The sequence below is a fragment of the Rutidosis leptorrhynchoides genome, chromosome 6 (assembly GCF_046630445.1).
Source record: "Rutidosis leptorrhynchoides isolate AG116_Rl617_1_P2 chromosome 6, CSIRO_AGI_Rlap_v1, whole genome shotgun sequence".
NCBI lineage: Eukaryota > Viridiplantae > Streptophyta > Magnoliopsida > Asterales > Asteraceae > Rutidosis > Rutidosis leptorrhynchoides.
The window spans coordinates 334,669,677-334,692,600 of NC_092338.1; the positions used below are offsets into that span (position 1 = coordinate 334,669,677).

General features: G+C 31.9%; 1 non-coding gene across 1 annotated transcript; it reads left to right on the plus strand.

The window, feature by feature from the left end:
- The first annotated feature begins 8,445 nt into the window (after positions 1 to 8,445).
- LOC139856429 (small nucleolar RNA R71) lies at positions 8,446 to 8,552 on the plus strand. Its single transcript, XR_011761910.1, has one exon. It is a non-coding gene; the product is annotated as a small nucleolar RNA R71 (small nucleolar RNA).
- The last annotated feature ends 14,372 nt before the right edge of the window (positions 8,553 to 22,924 follow it).

Here is a 22,924-nt window from a genome sequence, read left to right on the forward strand (position 1 = left end):
AAAATTTTTTTTTTTAAATTTTTTTTTTTTTTTTAAAAAAACGAATTTTTTTTTCTTAAAAAAAAAACGTTTTTTTTTACAATTTTTTTTTTTAAAATTTTTTTTTTTTTTTTTACAAATTAATAATTTTTTTTTATAATTATTATTTTTTTTCAAAACTTTTTTTTTTAATTCATTTACTATTCATGAATAGTAAATGAAAAGAAATTAATTAATTTACTATTCACATGAAAGCGACATTATAGAAATTATTAATTATAAGTTACATAATATACCCCTGAAGTATTTAATAAATACGACTTTTTAAAACTTTTACGATTATTAATAGATTCTAAAATATTATTATATTATTATATTCTATTTCAATATTATTATATTATTATATTTTATTTCAATATTATTATATTATTATATTTTATTTCAATATTATTATAATTAAAAATATAGCGTTTTAGCGCTCCCCGGCAGCGGCGCCAAAAACTTGATGATGTAGCGTGAGGGTACGAAAGAGTATTATTTTTAATACAAAATACTACAAAATATGACACAAGTTTTATTAATTTACGGATGGGATATACCTAAACCTTGCTACAACACTATAGGCAGTGTACCTAATCGTAGAGTAGTGTAGTTTTTAGTAAGTCCGGTTCGTTCCACAGGGAGCTGGTGATACTTACTATATTTTTAACTATATTTATATAAAATATATATAATTATATAAGTAGTAATATTATTATAAAAGGGGGGTTTTACCGTTTAATGACCGGTTTGTCGATTCTATATTTTAAGCGTAAAGATAAATGACGATAATTAAAGTGAATAAAATAATGACAATAAATAAAATGACAGTAAATAAAATTGCGAGTAATAAAATGACAGTAAATAAAGATACGATGAGAAATATAATAAAAGAATTATGCTTATTTAAACTTCCGTAATCATGATGTTTGACGTGTTGATTTTAATTTATTACCATGGGTTAATTGTCCTTTGTCCTGGTTTATTTGATACGTCTATCTGGTTTTTGTCCATAATAGTCCATCGGTCATAAATATAAAGTGCGAGTATCCTCGTCAAATTACCCTTATACCCGAAGTCAAATATTCCAACTGATTAAGGATTTAAACTGTGACGCATTTATCACTTCTGTCAACAATTACACCAGTTATCACTGTATGTAATCCACCCCTGTTTTAATTAGTTTATGAATATTAATTCATCCACTTGATCAGAATGAATAATCAATTACCCAACCCAATTGATTAATTAAATGATTATAACAGATTCCATATGAACATCACTAAATAGGACAACCATAATCATTATTAATTATTAGGTTAATTAATTTGAAGATAGGTTCGACAGACTCCAATGAGTTGTCACTCAATTAGACAATACCCCCCATCTATTAATAGTCAATAGTTCAATTTCCACAAGTGTCGGTCTTTTGCCCAAACCTTAATTATGGTACAAAGCCCAATTACCCAATTTTATTAATTAGCCCAACATCATGATTACTTCGTTTTAAATAAGCATAATAATAACTTAGCTACGAGACATTAATGTAAAAAGGTTGAACATAACTTACAATGATTAAAAATAGCGTAGCGTTACACGGACAGAATTTCGACTTACACACTCAAACGATCTCTATCATAAATCTTATTATTATCATAATTTAAAATTAAAATTAAGATTATTGTTATATCTGATTACATTAACATTATGATAGAGATATAGAATATAGATATTGATCGATATATAGATAAAAAAAAAGGATAGAAAAGTTCTCCTTCAATTGATCGTTACATAGCTTTTTATAGGCGAAATTAGAAATTGAATTTTCATTTACCACCCCTGAACTATGCTCAATTAACAACTTTTTATTATTTAATATTATTCTTATTATGAATTATTTAAATATTATATTTTATTCTTGTGCATAGTTGACTCGTAATTTTTACACCGTTGCGTCGAGCGTTGAGAGTTGGTTCATGTCCCGGTTCCGGATTTTCGAACGTCCTTGCGTACTATTTTATATCGTGTACTTTGCGTTTTGTAACTTGTACTCTTGTCATTTTTAGACGTTCTTCATCAATAAATTGAACCTTTTGAATTGTATCTTGTACATTTGAGCTTTTTGGACGTTTTGGTCTTTCAAATCTTCGTTTTTGTCTTTAAATCTTCATTTTCGAGCGATTTGCGTCTTTCGTCTTCGCACTTATTTATTTAACTATTACAACTAAAAATAAGGAAATTACATTTAAAAACTTTACATATTGGAACGATATTGCTACTAAATATATGTTCATTTGGAATATTTTTAAGGTATATTAATACTTGATGTCGTAGGGGGTGTATACAAAATAGTATTATTTTTAATACAAAATACTACAAAATATGACACAAGTTTTATTAATTTACGGATGGGATATACCTAAACCTTGCTACAACACTATAGGCAGTGTACCTAATCGTAGAGTAGTGTAGTTTTTAGTAAGTCCGGTTCGTTCCACAGGGAGCTGGTGATACTTACTATATTTTTAACTATATTTATACAAAATATATATAATTATATAAGTAGTAATATTATTATAAAAGGGGGGTTTTACCGTTTAATGACCGGTTTGTCGATTCTATATTTTAAGCGTAAAGATAAATGACAATAATTAAAGTGCGTAAAATAATGACAATAAATAAAATGACAGTAAATAAAATTGCGAGTAATAAAATGACAGTAAATAAAGATACGATGAGAAATATAAAATTATGCTTATTTAAACTTCCGTAATCATGATGTTTGACGTGTTGATTTTAATTTATTACCATGGGTTAATTGTCCTTTGTCCTGGTTTATTTGATACGTCTATCTGGTTTTTGTCCATAATAGTCCATCGGTCATAAATATAAAGTGCGAGTATCCTCGTCAAATTACCCTTATACCCGAAGTCAAATATTCCAACTGATTAAGGATTTAAACTGTGACGCAGTTATCACTTCTGTCAACAATTACACCAGTTATCACTGTATGTAATCCACCCCTGTTTTAATTAGTTTATGAATATTAATTCATCCACTTGATCAGAATGAATAATCAATTACCCAACCCAATTGATTAATTAAATGATTATAACAGATTCCATATGAACATCACTAAATAGGACAACCATAATCATTATTAATTATTAGGTTAATTAATTTGAAGATAGGTTCGACAGACTCCAATGAGTTGTCACTCAATTAGACAATACCCCCCATCTATTAATAGTCAATAGTTCAATTTCCACAAGTGTCGGTTTTTTGCCCAAACCTTAATTATGGTACAAAGCCCAATTACCCAATTTTAGTAATTAGCCCAACATCATGATTACTTCGTTTTAAATAAGCATAATAATAACTTAGCTACGAGACATTAATGTAAAAAGGTTGAACATAACTTACAATGATTAAAAATAACGTAGCGTTACACGGACAGAATTTCGACTTACACACTCAAACGATCTCTATCATAAATCTTATTATTATCATAATTTAAAATTAAAATTAAGATTATTGTTATATCTGATTACATTAACATTATGATAGAGATATAGAATATAGATATTGATCGATATATAGATAAAAAAAAAAGGATAGAAAAGTTCTCCTTCAATTGATCGTTACATAGCCTTTTATAGGCGAAATTAGAAATTGAATTTTCATTTACGACCCCTGAACTATGCTCAATTAACAACTTTTTATTATTTAATATTATTCTTATTATGAATTATTTAAATATTATATTTTATTCTTGTGCATAGTTAACTCGTAATTTTTACACCGTTGCGTCGAGCGTTGAGAGTTGGTTCATGTCCCGGTTCCGGATTTTCGAACGTCCTTGCGTACTATTTTATATCGTGTACTTTGCATTTTGTAACTTGTACTCTTGTCATTTTTAGACGTTCTTCATCAATAAATTGAACCTTTTGAATTGTATCTTGTACATTTGAGCTTTTTGGACGTTTTGGTCTTTCAAATCTTCGTTTTTGTCTTTAAATTTTCATTTTCGAGCGATTTGCGTCTTTCGTCTTCGCACTTATTTATTTAACTATTACAACTAAAAATAAGGAAATTACATTTAAAAACTTTACATATTGGAACGATATTGCTACTAAATATATGTTCATTTGGAACACTATCAAATATCCCCACACTTGAGCGTTGCTTGTCCTCAAGCAATACAGAACTTGAAATAAAAACATACATGAATCACTTTTTTATTCATCACATTTTGTACATCAGTGATTTTGATATAGCGGTATAAACAATGATAGTAACGATATGGTTAAAGGTGGGTGTGTCATCCACAGTTGCCTCGGGTTTAGGTCAACGACACTTGCAATCAAATAGCCGATTTACTTTCGGTTTCCAAAGCAAAGTGCACATTTGAAAGGCGGTTTACAGTCCCACATGACTATAAAAATTTAGATCCTTTAGGAAATAGGATCTTTATGAAAATATTTGATCTTTTGAAAATTCAATCTAGCTTTTACCCTAGATAAGTTTTCTGATTTGATCCACCATTGGTGTTGCAAAATATATTTGTGGATCAATATTTTGGCTAAAAACATTTAGGTTCGTGTAATCCACTGCTATCCCGGTATCGGAAAGCACACATCCAGTTTACTTGTTCCGTATATTACCTTTCGGCAAACTACCGTCCGGTTGTAAAGGAAAGCGATGAACAAGAAACTGTTAAGGCAATGTCCCGTGACATGCAGATGATTATGGTCTTTTAACGTGTCGCATGCTAGAACTATCCTTGGTAGGAGCGATAGTAAAGATCATCCTATGATTTTTCGGTCTGGCACAAGGTCCTGTCTCCGACCATGCTATGCAACCACCGTTCTTACGGTTGACACCCGATTTGGTTCAGGTGACCTAATGAATTCTGTTGAATTCCCAGGATTTTACGTTCAATGGTAATGAACGCATTGAAAATGGATTTTCAGAAAACAAATCGGTTTTAATTTTGATCAAAATATTTTCTCGTTCAAGCTCGAGTTTAGATATCATTGAATTCCATGAGTTTGAATTCTCAATCTTTAAGGTCAATCTCTAGGATTGAGTAATATCAGTCTTAAAAGCTGATTTTTAATCTTTAAGGAGATTATCCTTTCTGGGGATCTGATTCATTAGTCTTATCAAGCTAATTTGCACGGTGCCCTCCCCATTTTACAAGACAGACCCTCTCATGGTTAGGATAAGTCTGGCCACTTGGCGACCCTGTTTGATGCTGAGGTCCGTGGATTTCCTGCTGATTTTATTGATGACTTTTCTAGGTTTTTCGTCAACCTACAGCTGGTCTGGACGACAACTTCATGACCTAAATCAAGAAGCGCGTTTCTTTTTCGGAAGACTTTACTTCTTTTTAATGATGGAATTGATTCATCGTGTAGATCCATCTTTCTTTCAAAAGTATTATAGTAAATCGGGTAAAACTGATTAGTATTATCCAAAACAAAAGTACCTGCAATAATCTTGTACAAAAATATGTGATAGATAGTTTTTAATTGAATAACTTGGTACATTCTCCCCACACTTAGTTTCTTTCTTTGCCTTTTTATTCTCCTTTATTCCATTTTAAATGAATTCAAGCGTTTTAAGTTGTTTCTCAATTTATGTCCTTTCCGAGGTAACGATAATTTCGGTATTATCACCTAGTTTTCATCGTTCATAAATATGTATAAACATGATTTTGAGTTCATTTAATTGAAAATTTTTCAAATTTTCACAAAATTTGGCAAATAAACTAAGTGTAAACCCGAGAGAATTTATAACCCTTCCCCACACTTGAGATCATGCAATGCCCTCATTTGCATGAAATCAGAATATAATTATAAATTCATGAGGGTGATTAGTGTAGAAAAGTGATTAAAAATACCCAGTTTGTAAGCATATTATTTTACATGACATTTGATATTTTGCGCCTTGTCATCAAAATTAGTAGCTTTTTGTTGAACTTAATGACAGTCTTTGAAAGTGCGCTGTTTTACCCTGTTGTGTACATAACATAAAATACAAACATATATACATATTTTTGAAGTTTGGTACATAACCCCACGTTCAAAAATTTATAATATATAATATTTTTGGCATCCTTTAGATCAATAAAATTAAAAATAATGATAACAAAATTTGTCGCTCCGCCCTCGGGTAAAGCAATTTCGGTTCAATGACCTAGTGTTCAACTTACGACGAATTTTAAAAATCATATTTTTAACTTAAAGAAATAAAGTAAATTTTGTTTTTTTAAAATCACAATAAAACATAAATTAAAATGCATATTAATTTCAAATAAAACATAAAAAAATAAAAATTCAGAATGGAGGGAGAAAACTAGTTCTTTAGTGTCTGCTAGCGGAAAAGACCAATCGGATTCCATTCTCGGAACTACACGAGAACAGAACAAATAACTTTAGACAGCATTATCTTTTTAGAACATTCGAATCTCCCCACACTTAGGTAGCTGTGGTGTTGAAATTGTGATTAACTTCATTGTCAATTTCTCTTGGTCCATAATCAACTTGCCTATCTGTGACTTTTTCTTTAAGCCAGTGCCCGGCTTCTTCCGTAATATCCCATAATTCAACTAGCTTCGCCCTTTCTTTAGGCGACAGATTGGATACTAACCGGTTACATAACTTAAAGTTCCCCTTACTTCTAGCATCAATAGCCCGTTTAAAAAGTTTCTTCATTGAACTGTTAATAATGGGGTCATTTAATTTCGTATCAATAACGGGGTTCTTTGTTATCATGTCATCATTAGGTGTTACTTCATTTTCCCCACACTTAGGCGTTTTATTATTATTAAGCACTACCGTTGGAGTTGGTAAAACAACATGGTTCTTACCAATCATTTTTTCTGGTTCAACGGTTTTGGTTGGTGGAGATTTAGACTTTCGAATCATAAAGGTGATAGATTTGTCACCACTTTTAAGTGTCATTCTTCCATTTCCTACATCAAATAACGCCCCGGTGGACGCAAAGAATGGTCGACCTAAAATTAGAGGAATGTTTGGGTCCTCTTCTATGTCAATGACAATGAATTCGACTAGAAAGGTTAAATTACCTACTTGAATGGGTAGGTTGTCAGCAATTCCAACTGGGTGCTTAATGGTTTGATCAAAGAGTCGAACACTCATATCCGTTGGAGTTAACTCACCTACACCTAATCTCTTATATAAGGAAAGAGGCATAACACTCACACTTGCACCTAAATCTGCTAGTGCATCATACATGACACAATCACTAAGTAGACAAGGAACAATAAATTCACCCGGATCACCTACCCTAGGTGGAGGTTTTGGTGGAACTGTATTCACCGGGTTTACTTCTACGGCTTTTGTTTCTTGTACTTTCTTATTCTTTTTCTTTTTCTTCTTTCCAGAAGTATCACAATCTTTATTACTTATCACTTGCTCATACTCAACTCCTTTTCTTGGAAACGGGATGGGTGGTTTGTATGGTGCCACCACTGGCTTTACATACTCGGGTGGTGGTGGTGGTGGTGTAACTTCTTCATTGTTACTCACATCTAAAATCTTCCCATCTTCTGGTGCTGGTTTTTCAGAATTTGTTGACACCATATTAACATTCTCATTCCGAGGATTTACTTCAGTATTACTTGGTAGCTTTCCTTGTTCCCTCTCACTCATCATGCTAGCAAGAGTACCTACGTGTTTTTCTAGATTCAAAATGGAAGCTTGTTGAGTTCTTAATGACTGATCAAACCTCTCGTTCGTTTGGGTTTGAGACGTAATAAATTGTGTTTGAGATTCCATTAGCTTTGCCATCATTTCTTCTAGATTTGGCTTTTTCTCTTCGGTTTGATGTGGCGGTTTATACAAGCTAGGTCTTTGTTGATTGAAAGTGTTGTTTTGAGTTGGTTGGTTATTCGGACCTTGTTGGTTGTACGAGTTGTTGTTGGGTCCATTTGGATTGTAAAGAATGTTTTGATTTCGATTAAAGTTTAGCTTTGGCGGTTGATAATTATTCTGATAATTATTTTCCGGCCTTTGGTTCATATAGGAAACATTCTCTCGTTGTTCCATCGTTAGTTCAATGTGACAATCTTTCAATAAGTGTGGTCCACCGCATTGCTCACAACTAATTCGTATTGCGTGAATATCTTTATTCATCTTTTCCATTCGTCTTTCGAAAGCATCTATTTTTGCTGAAACGGAATCAAAGTCATGGCTAAAATCGGCTCTAGCCACTTTAGATGAACGAAAAATATCTTTTTCTTGGTGCCACTCATGCGAGTGGGAGGCTGTGTTATCAATAATTTTGTAAGCTTCAGTTGCGGTTTTCTTCATAATGGAACCACCGGCTGTTATGTCAATGTCCTTTCGTGTAGCAACGTTGACACCTTGGTAGAATATTTGTACTATTTGATAAGTGTCTAAACCGTGTTGAGGACATCCTCTCAACATCCTTCCGAATCTTGTCCATGCCTCATATAATGTTTCATTTGGCTTTTGCGCGAACGTAACAATTTCTCCTTGAAGTCTTACGGCTTTGGATGCCGGAAAGAATTGTTTAAGAAATTTTTCAACTAAAACATCCCATGTGTCAATCGCCCCTTCAGGTAACGATTCTAACCAATCTTTGGCTTCTCCCTTTAAAGTCCAGGGAAACAACATGAGATAGATCTGCTCATCTTCCACTTCTCGGATTTTGAATAGTGTACAAATTCTATTAAACGTACGAAGATGTTCGTTTGGGTCTTCATTCGGCGCACCACTGAATTGGCATTGATTAGTCACCATGTGTAGAATTTGTCCTTTGATTTCATAATCTGGAGCATTAACTTCTGGTTTAATAATGGCATGACCTTGGCCCGTGCGTGTAGCTCTCATTCGGTCTTCCATACTTAGAGGTTCTAGATTTTCCATGATTGGAAGTGTTGTATCTGAATCACTAGAGGTTTCTAATTTAATGGTTTCTTTCCTCAACAATCTCTGTTTGAATGATTGGTGGTTCCGGAGGAAAGTTTAATGGTTCGGGATCTACAAACCGTTCCTGAATATTCTCCGGATTCTCAATTGTGAGGTTTGTTTCAAAAACTGGATTATCAGAAATTTGAGTTTGAGGATTTGGTCGACTTGATGACGATTCTAAAGAAAAATCAACGGCGGCGATATTCGTTAAACGATGTCTTGATCGAGTTACAGGTGGTGAACGTATGACCGGCGGCGAACGTCTTGCTCGGTGCATTCACTGAATATCCTATTAGTTTTTAAAAAGGAAAGAAAAATTATAATAAGTTATCCAATTAATAGACTTTTCTGATTTTGCCCACGTTTCGAATAGCCAAAAGATGCAGCAGAGGGGCAGGATTCGTTTGGTCTCAATATAATTGAGTACTGTTTGGCTCCAATAACCCGGTCCACGTACAAATCCAACTATTACTACGAACCAGAAAATTTTGATGTCTATCAATTTAACCACTTAAAATAAATTTTCGTAATTTTAAGAAATTTAGAGAAGAAGTAGAAAAAATTCTAAGTCCTAAAAACTAGAATGGCGAGAAATAAGAGAGAAAAAGATTGCGCGTCGAAAAGTGTCGAAAAATGAAAAAGACGAAGAGTGGTTTGTAAACACGCGGTTAATCCAACCTTATAACTATCACTATCTTAAAATTAAAACTACAAATAGAGATTACTAATTGGAATTGTAATTGATACATAGGTAAAAGGCGTCAAAAAAAAAAAATAAGAAAATAGCACGAAAAATGGCGTCGCAAAATTTTAAGGCACCTAAATTTTAATCTAAAGAAAAAGTACTCAAGGGATTTTACGGCAAAGCCTAGAAATCTAAAAGTAAAAATAATTATGGCAAATACTAGAAGTTGCGACTATAGTCTAAATAATTATGGTCATATTCGCTTTTTTTTTTTTTTTAATTTTGTACTAAACGAATATTGTGTCGAGTATTTTAACTAGAAAACAAATGAAAATTTAGTCATATTAGCTGTCATTTTATCTGTTAACCCCAATATAATACTCAACAAACATAATTCGATTTAAAGGAGAGGAATCAAATAGAATCTGAATGATTGATAAAAAAAAAATTCACTCAAAAACAATACTAGTATCACGGGGCTAACAGTAGGCCAGGAATAAAAAAAAAAAAAAAGAAGAAGATTGGATTCCAATCTCTTGGACAAGGGTGGCCAATACCTAACATGTTGGACCACTTGATGACAATGAAACCTTATGATAAAAAAGTTTTTTTTTTTAATTACCATCTAAATCCTAGTTCTTGAATGAAAGGAGGTAAAACAGAGGTATCGCAAAACAAAAAAAAAATTTATCTTTTGAAAACGTTTTTTTTAAATGTTTTTTTTTTAAAACGTTTTTTTTTTTTTTTTTTTTTAAAAAACTTATATTTTCACAAATATAAATTAAAAATATAGCGTTTTAGCGTTCCCCGGCAGCGGCGCCAAAAATACTTGATGTCGTAGGGGGTGTATACAAAATAGTATTATTTTTAATACAAAATACTACAAAATATGACACAAGTTTTATTAATTTACGGATGGGATATACCTAAACCTTGCTACAACACTATAGGTAGTGTACCTAATCGTAGAGTAGTGTAGTTTTTAGTAAGTCCGGTTCGTTCCACAGGGAGCTGGTGATACTTACTATATTTTTAACTATATTTATATAAAATATATATAATTATATAAGTAGTAATATTATTATAAAAGGGGGGTTTTACCGTTTAATGACCGGTTTGTCGATTCTATATTTTAAGCGTAAAGATAAATGACGATAATTAAAGTGCGTAAAATAATGACAATAAATAAAATGACAGTAAATAAAATTGCGAGTAATAAAATGACAGTAAATAAAGATACGATGAGAAATATAATAAAAGAATTATGCTTATTTAAACTTCCGTAATCATGATGTTTGACGTGTTGATTTTAATTTATTACCATGGGTTAATTGTCCTTTGTTCTGGTTTATTTGATACGTCTATCTGGTTTTTGTCCATAATAGTCCATCGGTCATAAATATAAAGTGCGAGTATCCTCGTCAAATTACCCTTATACCCGAAGTCAAATATTCCAACTAATTGGGGACTTAAACTGTAACAAGATTTTAATATTTTGTTTAATAATTACACCAGGATGTCGACTGAGTGTAACTCAAGGTTTTAATATTTTGTTATCAATTATACCAAGTGTCCTTGTACATAATTTCACCCCTGTTTTAATTATTCTAGTGGCTATTAATCCATTCCCGTGTCCGGTTAAATGAACGATTATTCGTACATATAAATACCCCGCCCATCGTGTCCGATTGAGTGTATATGGTAATTTATAGAGACGCCCAATTGTAAATCTTTATATTAACATTAACAAACTATCATTTAGTTAAACAAATATAAAGCCCATTAATAGCCCATAGTCTAATTTCCACAAGTGTCGTTCTTTTGTCCAAACCCCAATTATGGTACAAAGCCCAATTACCCAATTTTAGTAATTAGCCCAACATCATGATTACTTCGGATTAAATAAGCATAATAATAACTTAGCTACGAGAGATAATGATAAATACATATTACTAAAATATTGATATATCTTCGTTTTCGCCTTTTGTCTTCGCACTTATTAATAATGATAAGGCTAAAAAGGAACATATATTTCATAGTAAAATCCCCCACGAAAGACAAGATTTTAGTTGCAATTGTTCCATTTTCAAGTAATATTCCTTTATATTTAATAAGTGCGAAGACAAAAGGCGAAAACGAAGATTTGAAGACAAAAAGGTCTAAAATGCTAAAAATTACAAGATACAATCAAAAAGGTTCAAATTATTGATGAAGAACGTCTAAAAATGACAAGAGTACAAGTTACAAAACGCAAAGTACACGATATAAAATTGTACGAAAGGGCGTTCGAAAATCCGGAACCGAGGCATGAACCAACTTTCAGCGCTCGACGCAACGGTGTAAAAATTACGAGTCAACTATGCACAAGAATAAAATATAATATTTAAATAATTCATAATAAGAATAATATTAAATAATAAAAAGTTGTTAATTGAGCATAGTTCAGGGGTCGTAAATGAAAATTTCAATTCTAATTTCGCTATAAAAGCGATGATTTACGATCAATTGGAGGAGACTTTTTTTTCGATCAATTTTTCTATCTTTTTCTTACTTTTCTATATCAAATATCAATATCTATATTTATAATTCTCTATCATAATGTTAATGTAATCAGATATAACAATAATCTTAATTTTAATTTTAAATTATGATAATAATAAGATTTATGATAGAGATCGTTTGAGTGTGTAAGTCGAAATTCTGTCCGTGTAACGCTACGCTATTTTTAATCATTGTAAGTTATGTTCAACCTTTTTACATTAATGTCTCGTAGCTAAGTTGTTATTATGCTTATTTGAGCCGAAGTAATCGTGATGTTGGGCTAAAATATTAAGAAGGGGTTATTGAACTTTGGACCATAATTAAGGTTTGGGCAAAAGACCGACACTTGTGGAAATTGAACTATTGACTATTAATAGATGGGGGGTATTGTCTAATTGAGTGACAACTCATTGGAGTCTGTCGAACCTTTCATCAAATTAATTAACCTAATAATTAATAATGATTATGGTTGTCCTATTTAGTGATGTTCATATGGAATCTGTTATAATCATTTAATTAATCAATTGGGTTGGGTAATTGATTATTCATTCTGATCAAGTGGATGAATTAATATTCATAAACTAATTAAAACAGGGGTGGATTACATACAGTGATAACTGGTGTAATTGTTGACAGAAGTGATAACTGCGTCACAGTTTAAATCCTTAATCAGTTGGAATATTTGACTTCGGGTATAAGGGTAATTTGACGAGGATACTCGCACTTTATATTTATGACCGATGGACTATTATGGACAAAAACCAGATAGACATATCAAATAAACCAGGACAAAGGACAATTAACCCATGGTAATAAATTAAAATCAACACGTCAAACATCATGATTACGGAAGTTTAAATAAGCATAATTCTTTTATTATATTTCTCATCGTATCTTTATTTACTGTCATTTTATTACTCGCAATTTTATTTACTGTCATTTTATTTATTGTCATTATTTTACGCACTTTAATTATCGTCATTTATCTTTACGCTTAAAATATAGAATCGACAAACCGGTCATTAAATGGTAAAACCCCCCTTTTATAATAATATTACTACTTATATAATTATATATATTTTATATAAATATAGTTAAAAATATAGTAAGTATCACCAGCTCCCTGTGGAACGAACCGGACTTACTAAAAACTACACTACTCTACGATTAGGTACACTGCCTATAGTGTTGTAGCAAGGTTTAGGTATATCCCATCCGTAAATTAATAAAACTTGTGTCATATTTTGTAGTATTTTGTATTAAAAATAATACTCTTTCGTACCCTCACGCTACATCATCAAGTTTTTGGCGTCAAAATACTATTAAATATGCTACAATTTTACACAAGTTATTTATTTATTTATCGAGTGGATATACTTAAACCTTGCTACAACACTTATAGGCAGTGTACCTAATCGTACAGTAGTGTAGTTTTTAGTAAGTCCGGTTCGTTCCACAGGGAAATCTTTAAACAAAGCTCAACGCTATATTAATTTACTTTTATAAAAATACAAACATATATATAAGTAATATTATTATTATAAAGGGGGGTTTTTACCGTTTAATGACCGGTTTGTCGATTTTAAAACTTTAGTCGCAGTTAAAACCTAATGTAAAATATTAAATAAATAAAAGACTTAATTTAAAGCGTAAAGTAAATAACGATAATGAAATTGCGAATAATAAAAGTGCGATAAAATAAAATTGCGATAATTAAAAAGTACGATAATTAAAAGTGCAATTAAATAACAATAAATAAAAGTGCGATAATTAGAAGTGCAATTAAATATAAAATAATAGGAAATTAAATATGAAATAAAAGAATTATGCTTATTTAAACTTCCGTAATCATGATGTTTGACGTGTTGATTTTAGTTTTATGCCCATGGGTTAATTGTCCTTTGTCCTGGATTATTTAATATGTCCGTCTGGTTTTTTGTCCATAACAGTCCATCAGTCATAAATATAAAGTGCGAGTGTCCTCGTCAAATTATTATTATACCCGAAGTTAAATATTCCAACTAATTGGGGATTCGAATTGTAACAAGGTTTTAATACTTTGTTTAATGAATACACCAGGTTATCGACTGCGTGTAAACCAAGGTTTTACTACTTTGTTTACAATTACACCAATTACCCTTGAATGTAATTTCACCCCTGTTTTAATTATTCTAGTGGCTATTAATCCATTCCCGTGTCCGGTTAAATGAACGATTATTCGTACATATAAATACCCCGCCCATCGTGTCCGATCGAGTGTATATGGTAATTTATAAGGACGCCCAATTGTAAATCTTTATATTAACATTAACAAACTATCATTTAGTTAAACAAATATAAAGCCCATTAATAGCCCATAGTCTAATTTCCACAAGTGTCGTTCTTTTATCCAAACCCCAATTATGGTACAAAGCCCAATTACCCAATTTAAGTAATTAGTCCAACATCATGATTACTTCGTTTTAAATAAGCATAATAATAACTTAGCTACGAGACATTAATATAAAAAGGTTGAACATAACTTACAATGATTAAAAAATAGCGTAGCGTTACACGGACAGAATTTCGACTTACACCCTTACAACATTCGCTAACATACCCTTATTATTAGAATTATAATTATAATTAAAATTAAAATATAAATTATATATATATATATAAATTTTACGTATGATAAGAGAAGAAAAAGATATATTTTGTGTGTTTTAAAAACGGATCATGAAGTCGCTTTAAATAGAAGGTGGCCTGGAAAAGGTACTCATGCGAGTCGCATGAGTTTGGGCATTAGGCCATGCGACTCGCATGGCCGTGATTTCCAGCTCAGGATCATTTGTTTTCTAGCTTGCCGACATAATAAATAAATAATATAAATATATAAATAATTTTAATAATTATTTATATATTATATTATATTTATATGCATAGTTGAGTAGATATTTTTGGTCCGTTACGTCGGGCGTTTCTTCTAGGCTCAGGTCCCGGTTCTGGATTTTCGGACGTCTTCGCGTATTATTTTAAATCGCGTACTTTGCGTCTTGTAACTTGTACTCTTGTTATTTTGAGACGTTCCTCATCAATAATTTGAACCTTTTTGATTGAATCTTGTACTTTTTAGCTTTTTGGACCTTTCCGTCTTCAATTTGTCGAATCTGCCTTTTATCTTCACTTTTTAATATTTAAACGAATAGTGCTTGTAAATCGAACAATATCAACTAAAATCTTGTCTTTCTTGGGAAATAATGCTGTAAAATATGTGTTCATTTTTAGCCTTATCAATATTCCCACACTTAAGCGTTGCTTGTCCTCAAGCAATATAGTCTTGAAATACTAGAATCACTTCTTTATTCTTCACAATTTGTACATCAGTGATTTCTATACGGCGGTATAAACAATGGTAGTAACGATATGGTTTACAGTCCCACATGACTATAAAAATTTAGATCCATTAAGGAAATTGGATCTTTATGAAAACATTTGATCTTTTGAAAATTAAATCTAGTTTTTACCCTAGATAAGTTTTACGGAATAACCCTTTACCGGTGTTTGCAAAATATTTTTGTGGGTTTGGTGGGTTTCAGATTTGAAAATTTTAGCTCAAAACTTGCGATTTTGTGTCACCCACTTGCTAACCTTGTATTTGGAAAGCAACACGTCCAGTTTACTTGCCCCGTATATTATCTTTCGGTAAACTACCGTCCGGTTGTAAAGGAAAGCGTTGAACAAGCAACTGTTAAGGCAATGTCTCCTGACATGCTTTTAATTATGGTCTATAACGTGTCGGACGCAATTACTATCCTTTGTAGGAGCAATAGTAAAGCTCACCCTTATAATTTTTCGGTCTGGCACAAGGTCCTGTCTTTGACCATGCTATGCAACCACCGTTCTTACGGTTGACACCCGATTTAGTTCAGGTGACCTAATGAATTCCAGGTGAATTCCTAGGATTTTACGTTCAATGGTAATGAACGCATTGAAAATAGGGTTTTCAGAAAACAAATCGGTTTGTAATTTTGATCAAAATATTTTCTCGTTTAAGCTCGAGTTTAGATATTATCGAATTCCATGAGTTTGTAATTCTCAATCTTTAAGGTCAATCTCTAGGATTGAGTAATATCAGTCTTAAAAGCTGATTTTTAATCTTTAAGGAGATTATCCTTTCTGGGGATCTGATTCATTAGTCTTATCCAGCTAATTTGCATGGTGCCCCCCCCCATTGTACGAGATAAATCCTTCTCATGGTTAGGATAAATCTGACCACTTGGCGACCCTGTTTAATGCTGAGGTCCGTGGATTTCCTGCTGATTTTAGTGATGACTTTTCTAGATTTTTCGTCAACCTACAGCTGGTCTGGACGACAACTTCATGACCTAAATCAAGAAGCGCGTGTCTTTTTCGGAAGACTTTACTTCCTTAATGATGGAATTGATTCATCGTGTAGATCCATCTCTTATTTTCTTTCATCGGGTAAAATAGTTTAGTTTAGTCCAAAGCAAAAGTATTTTCAGTTATTTGTTACAGATATATGTGACATATGTTTAAGATAACTTGGTAAATTTTCCCACACTTGGCTTTTATTTTCCTTTTTATCGTCCTCTATTCCATTTTAAATGAATTTTAACATTTTAGTTTGTTTCTCAATTTATGTCCTTTCCGAGGTAACAATAATTTCGGTGTTAAAACCTAGTTTTATCGTTCATAAATATGTATAAACATAATTTGAATTCATTTAATTGAAAATTTTGAAAAATTTTACTAGAATTGGGTAGTCAGTATATAAGACTAGGGCTGTTCTTTTTTATCAGAGAGCACTAGATTCTAATACAACTACTGCTTTACTAGTATTTTTTAATGGTAACCAAGTGTTTAAGATAAAAATTTTAAAATCTGAAAGAATTTAACCCCTTCCCACACTTAAGATCTTGCAATGCCCTCATTTGCAAGAAATCAGTAACAATTTAAATTATTGAGGGTGATTTGTGTGAAAATGATTAAATTTTTACCAAAGTTTCCAAATATATTGGCGTTTGTTTGCTGAATGATAAATGGTGCACATCATTTGTTCATTCCGTCTTGTTGTTATTTCACATATATTTTGCATCTTGTCGTCAAAATTAGTTGCTTTTGCTGAACTTAATGCCAGTCTTTGAAAATGCGTTGTTTTACCCTGTTGTGTACATAAGATAAACTACATGCAATACAAATATAATCATACATGCAATTTGAAATGGAACTTTGGCATCCCACTTTCAAATTATAAGAAAAATATTAGTACACAATAATAATAGAAATATCAAACATTACATAAATGTAATTAAAATGTTAAGTGTTTAAAATAATAAAAATATAAATTACCAACTTATCTCTACTGATCAGGAGGTGGGTTAGGAGGATAATTAGGATAGGGATCCCAATTCATGTTCGGATCAGGGTTCCATGGCTGTTGATAGGTGAACTGGTATGCTGCGTCATAATCATATATGTCATAGGGCGGTCTCATTTCTGACTGGTGTGCAGGATAGAATGCGGGTCGGGTCGGATAATAAATCTCATTAGGCTGCAGCCGGCTTATGATTTGGCGCTGATGATAATCCCATCGGTGATGCTCTCGTTGTCGGGAATGCTCGTAATCATTCCGGCGTTGCCACGCCTCGTACTGCATATGCCTATCATCGTTCGTCATGTATTCTTCCTCCATACGAACGCCTAAATCAAGAGCAGTCTCCCGAACAACTTCCATAATGTTGTTCGCCTCCTCCATTTCGTCATCCGAACCTCTTTCTACCTGTCGCTGAGGTCCCTCGTATCGATATACCCGATTACGTCTCATCAATAAAACCTTTGCACCCTGATAGACGTGTGAACTTATAGTTTCACCTTCGTCCTCTATTTCTACCATTGGACCCCCTCGGTTCTTGTCAACACCTAAATACTCTCCAATGAGAGTAATGAAAATACCACCACCTATAATACTCCCCGATTTCATCCCCCCAACTACATTAGATAGATAATAACCTACACAATAGGGAATGTTAACGAAACTCCTCGGGTCTCTAATACACTTAAGGTAGAATAAATCATTTAAAGTCAATTTCTCCTTATTTTTACCCCTTTGTGTAATTGTGTTTGCTAAGAATCGATGTATCACCCGGAGTTCAGCTCTATCAATATCTAAGTATGTATGTCCCCCACCAGCTTGAAACTCATTAAAATGGGACATACGCCTCCAGACGGCGTTAACATTAAATTCCCTATCTACCCTTTCTCCTTGGGCAATCAGGCTATTACAGTCGGGGCTCAAAAGTTCAGCAGGGGTGTAAATCTGTAAGGCCCTGGCTAAATCTATCATGGACATTCTGTACATGCGTCCACCTAACAGAAATCTAATAAAGCTTCTATCATCTATCCTCCTAACATCGCTGTTTAACTTAATAGTACTAAGTAATTCTATACACCATTCCCTATATATGGTTCTACGAATGGAAAATAGGCGCATCCAATCGTTAAACTGAGAATTACCATACCTTTGCACCAATAATTCCCGAATCGGTTCGGCAAGGTCAACTGTTTCCAAAGGTACCCAGTCAATTGCCCTTGGCATTTCAACAACCTTAAAGTAGAGAATGTGCATGTTCTTTTGATAATCTGGATACTCTATCCAACATCGATCAAATCTCAGATTTGGGTGTAACTGATCTTCATTAATGTCTAAGCTCAGAATCATTTGATGTGGAGCGAATTGACGAAACTGATTCATGAATAATTGATCTTGATCGTGATATGGAATATGTTGATCCTCATGTTGTTCTTCTTCTTCTTGCACTTGTTGTTCTTGTTCATTAAACATTTCCGGTTCGGGCTCTGGTTGTCTGGACGATGATGCACCGTCCGTATCTGTATTTCTCTGCAAAACACATTAAACACAAAAATTGTGCATCCAAATATGCATTAGTGTTAGCAAAATAATAACTTGAAACAATTATGATGACATGTTCAATTCATAACACATTTTATACATATTTTCCTAAAAATAACAATTCTATACTTTTACATACGAAAATGTGTACAATGTTTTATCACATTTAAACTCTTAAACATGTCAACAATAATTATTATAACAATTAAACACTTGTTACATGGCATTCATATCAAACTAGTGCTCATTTTCATATTTTTGTCAATTCTACATTTTTTCAAATAAGTACATATGAAAATATTCATCAAGTTTTTAAACATTCATCTTAAATAACATGCCAAACTAATCACTACTAGCAATTAAACAAGTTTAAATTGGCCTTTACATCAAATTATCCAAGTTTATGAATTTTTTTAGACTTAAAAAGTCTACTTTAATTCTCAAAAACATGTTTAGGTTCAAAGTTTGGATCAATTAACTACCTAAACATGTTACACTACTTAATTTAGCAACAATTCATGATAAAAATCGGCCATAACCTGTTTATATCAAAAAGCCCCAAATTGCTCAAGAACACAAACCCTAGATTCTTAAAAATTTGAAGTTTTTAGCTTCAATCCATGTTAAATAGCTTCAATCTAGGATATTCATGCATAATATAACAACAATTTAAGTCTAATTACACTAGAATTTAACAAAATCAAAATATAAAATTTATAGCTCAAGAACACAATAATTCGAATTTAAAGAGATTAGGGGTGAAATCTTTACCGTGTTCCTGAAGGGGTTGAGCCTACTGAACCTACGCATGATTATTGTGAAGTTTTGCAAGAAATTTCAAAAAAAATGACGGATTTTTGAGAGAGTTTGGGTGCAAGTTCGTGTATATGTGTGTGTATTGTGACAGAATCAGCGAAACTGAGAAGTTTTGTATGTGGCCAGTTTTTATCAGCCATGCGACTCGCATGGTATTTGCCCTTCCCCCATGCGAGTCGCATGGGGTTGAAATCCAGGTTTTTTTTTTTTTTTTTTTTTTTTTTTTTTTTTTTTTAAAACCTTATACTTTTAAAACATAGAATTAAATAAAATTTTAAAAATTTTGTTTCTTTTTAGGACGAGGTCGTTTCGGGACGATGCCCTAGTCCGTCCCTCGACAAAATTTTAAAATTTTGTCATTTTCAAGCGATTGTTTTAAAAGCTTAGATTTTTGGATTTTTCAATTTTTTTGGCATACTTTAAATCAAGAAGCTTAAAAATAATGATAATAAAAATTCTCGTCCCGCCCTCGGGTAAAGCAATTTCGACTCAACGGTCTAGTTTTCAACTCACGACGAATTTTAAAAATCATATTTTTAACTTAATGAGATAAAGTAAATTTTTTTTTTTATTTTTTTAAAAATTCACACAACTTAATTTGAAATGCATAAAATTAAAAATTCATATTAAAAATTAAAAATGCAATATATTGTTGATATTTTTAAACTTATATTAATTTTTATAAACTTATATTGAATATTGATTTAAAATATTTAAAAACTTAAAGATATTATATCATAAGATATATATATATATTAGTTTTAAAACAAAGTAAAAATAAAATTAAAAATCTTTTTGGTCTTTTATCCCACTTTAATCAATCAAATATTATCAAAAATATGCGCCCCTCTTTTCGGTAAAGTTATTTCGGTTCCAAGACCTAATTTAACTCATGAGGAATTTTTGAAATATTTTGGGTTGATTGTTTAAAGATATTTATACCTTAAGAATAAACGTTAAATTTCGCAGTGATGTAATAAATTTTTGAATGATATCAATAATTTCGGTCGCCAAACCTAATTTTATTTAATACCAATTTAATACTTTTTAGCGAACAAATTAGCGTTTATTATCAAAAGGTTAAAAATAAAAATAAAAATAAAAACTGTACAGACATACCTGTGAAATACATTTCTTAGTTATATGATCTATCCCATTCATAAGATAGTCGGTTTAATTGATTTTCCATGGCTACATAGGCGTAACCTCGAGCATTCAGTGTCTTTTCTTCTAAACATATGAACGGTCCGTCTCTGCATAAAGTAACAAATTCGGTATTTGAATAGGTTTGATTATTTGAACATTTACCTCCATGTGACCATTTTTCGCATTTGTGACATCTTTCTAGGTGTCGTGCTCTTCTTTTCGCTGCGGATTTTGATTTTCCTTTACCAAATTGTAACTTATTATCTTCGCATCTGGATTCTTTTCTAACTCCGTCCATTCTTTCTCTGATTACTGATTCTATTTCACTTGGTAGTATGTCATTATTACGTTTAGTGATCAAAGCGTGTAGCATTAGACCATGGTTTAGTTCACAGGCAGTCTTCATTTCGTAAAAACCTAAAAAAAATAAAAATTCAGAATGGGGGGAGAAGACTAGTTCTTTAGGGTCTGCTAGGGAAAGACCATTCGGGTTCCATTTTCGAGAACTACACGAAAACAGACAATCTAACTCTAACAGAAATACATATTATCCTTTAAAGACTTGATTCTCCCCACACTTAGTTAGCTGTGGTGTTGAAATTGTGATTAACTTCGTTGTCGACTTCCATCGGACCATGTATGTAATGTTTAACTCTGTGACCATTAACTTTAAATTCAATCCCATTTGAATTTATTAATTCTATCGTTCCGTATGGGAAAACTCTTTTGACTATGAATGGTCCAGACCATCTTGATTTCAATTTTCCGTCACCTTTTATTTTTTCAACCATTTTTCTTTTTCTACCTTTTTCGACGAACTCTTTTTCTTTCTTATTTCTCGCTATTCAAGTTTTAGGACATAGATTTTTATTCTACTTCTTATCCCCGGCAGCGGCGCCAAAAATACTTGATGTCGAAGCGGGTGTATACGAAATAGTATTATTTTTAGTGCGAAAATACTATTAAATATGCTACAATTTTACACAAGTTATTTATTTATTTATCGAGTGGATATACTTAAACCTTGCTACAACACTTATAGGCAGTGTACCTAATCGTACAGTAGTGTAGTTTTTAGTAAGTCCGGTTCGTTTCACAGGGAAATCTTTAAACAAAGCTCAACGCTATATTAATTTACTTTTATAAAAATACAAACATATATATAAGTAATATTATTATTATAAAGGGGGGTTTTTACCGTTTAATGACCGGTTTGTCGATTTTAAAACTTTAGTCGCAGTTAAAACCTAATGTAAAATATTAAATAAATAAAAGACTTAATTTAAAGCGTAAAGTAAATAATGATAATGAAATTGCGAATAATAAAAGTGCGATAAAATAAAATTGCAATAATTAAAAAAAGTACGATAATTAAAAGTGCAATTAAATAACAATAAATAAAAGTGCGATAATTAGAAGTGCAATTAAATATAAAATAAAGGGAATTAAATATGAAATAAAAGAATTATGCTTATTTAAACTTCCATAATCATGATGTTTGACGTGTTGATTTTAGTTTTATGCCCATGGGTTAATTGTCCTTTGTCCTGGATTATTTAATATGTCCGTCTGGTTTTTGTCCATAACAGTCCATCAGTCATAAATATAAAGTGCGAGTGTCCTCGTCAAATTATTATTATACCCGAAGTTAAATATTCCAACTAATTGGGGATTCGAATTGTAACAAGGTTTTAATACTTTGTTTAATGAATACACCAGGTTATCGACTGCGTGTAAACCAAGGTTTTACTACTTTGTTTACAATTACACCAATTACCCTTGAATGTAATTTCACCCTTGTTTTAATTATTCTAGTGGCTATTAATCCATTCCCGTGTCCGG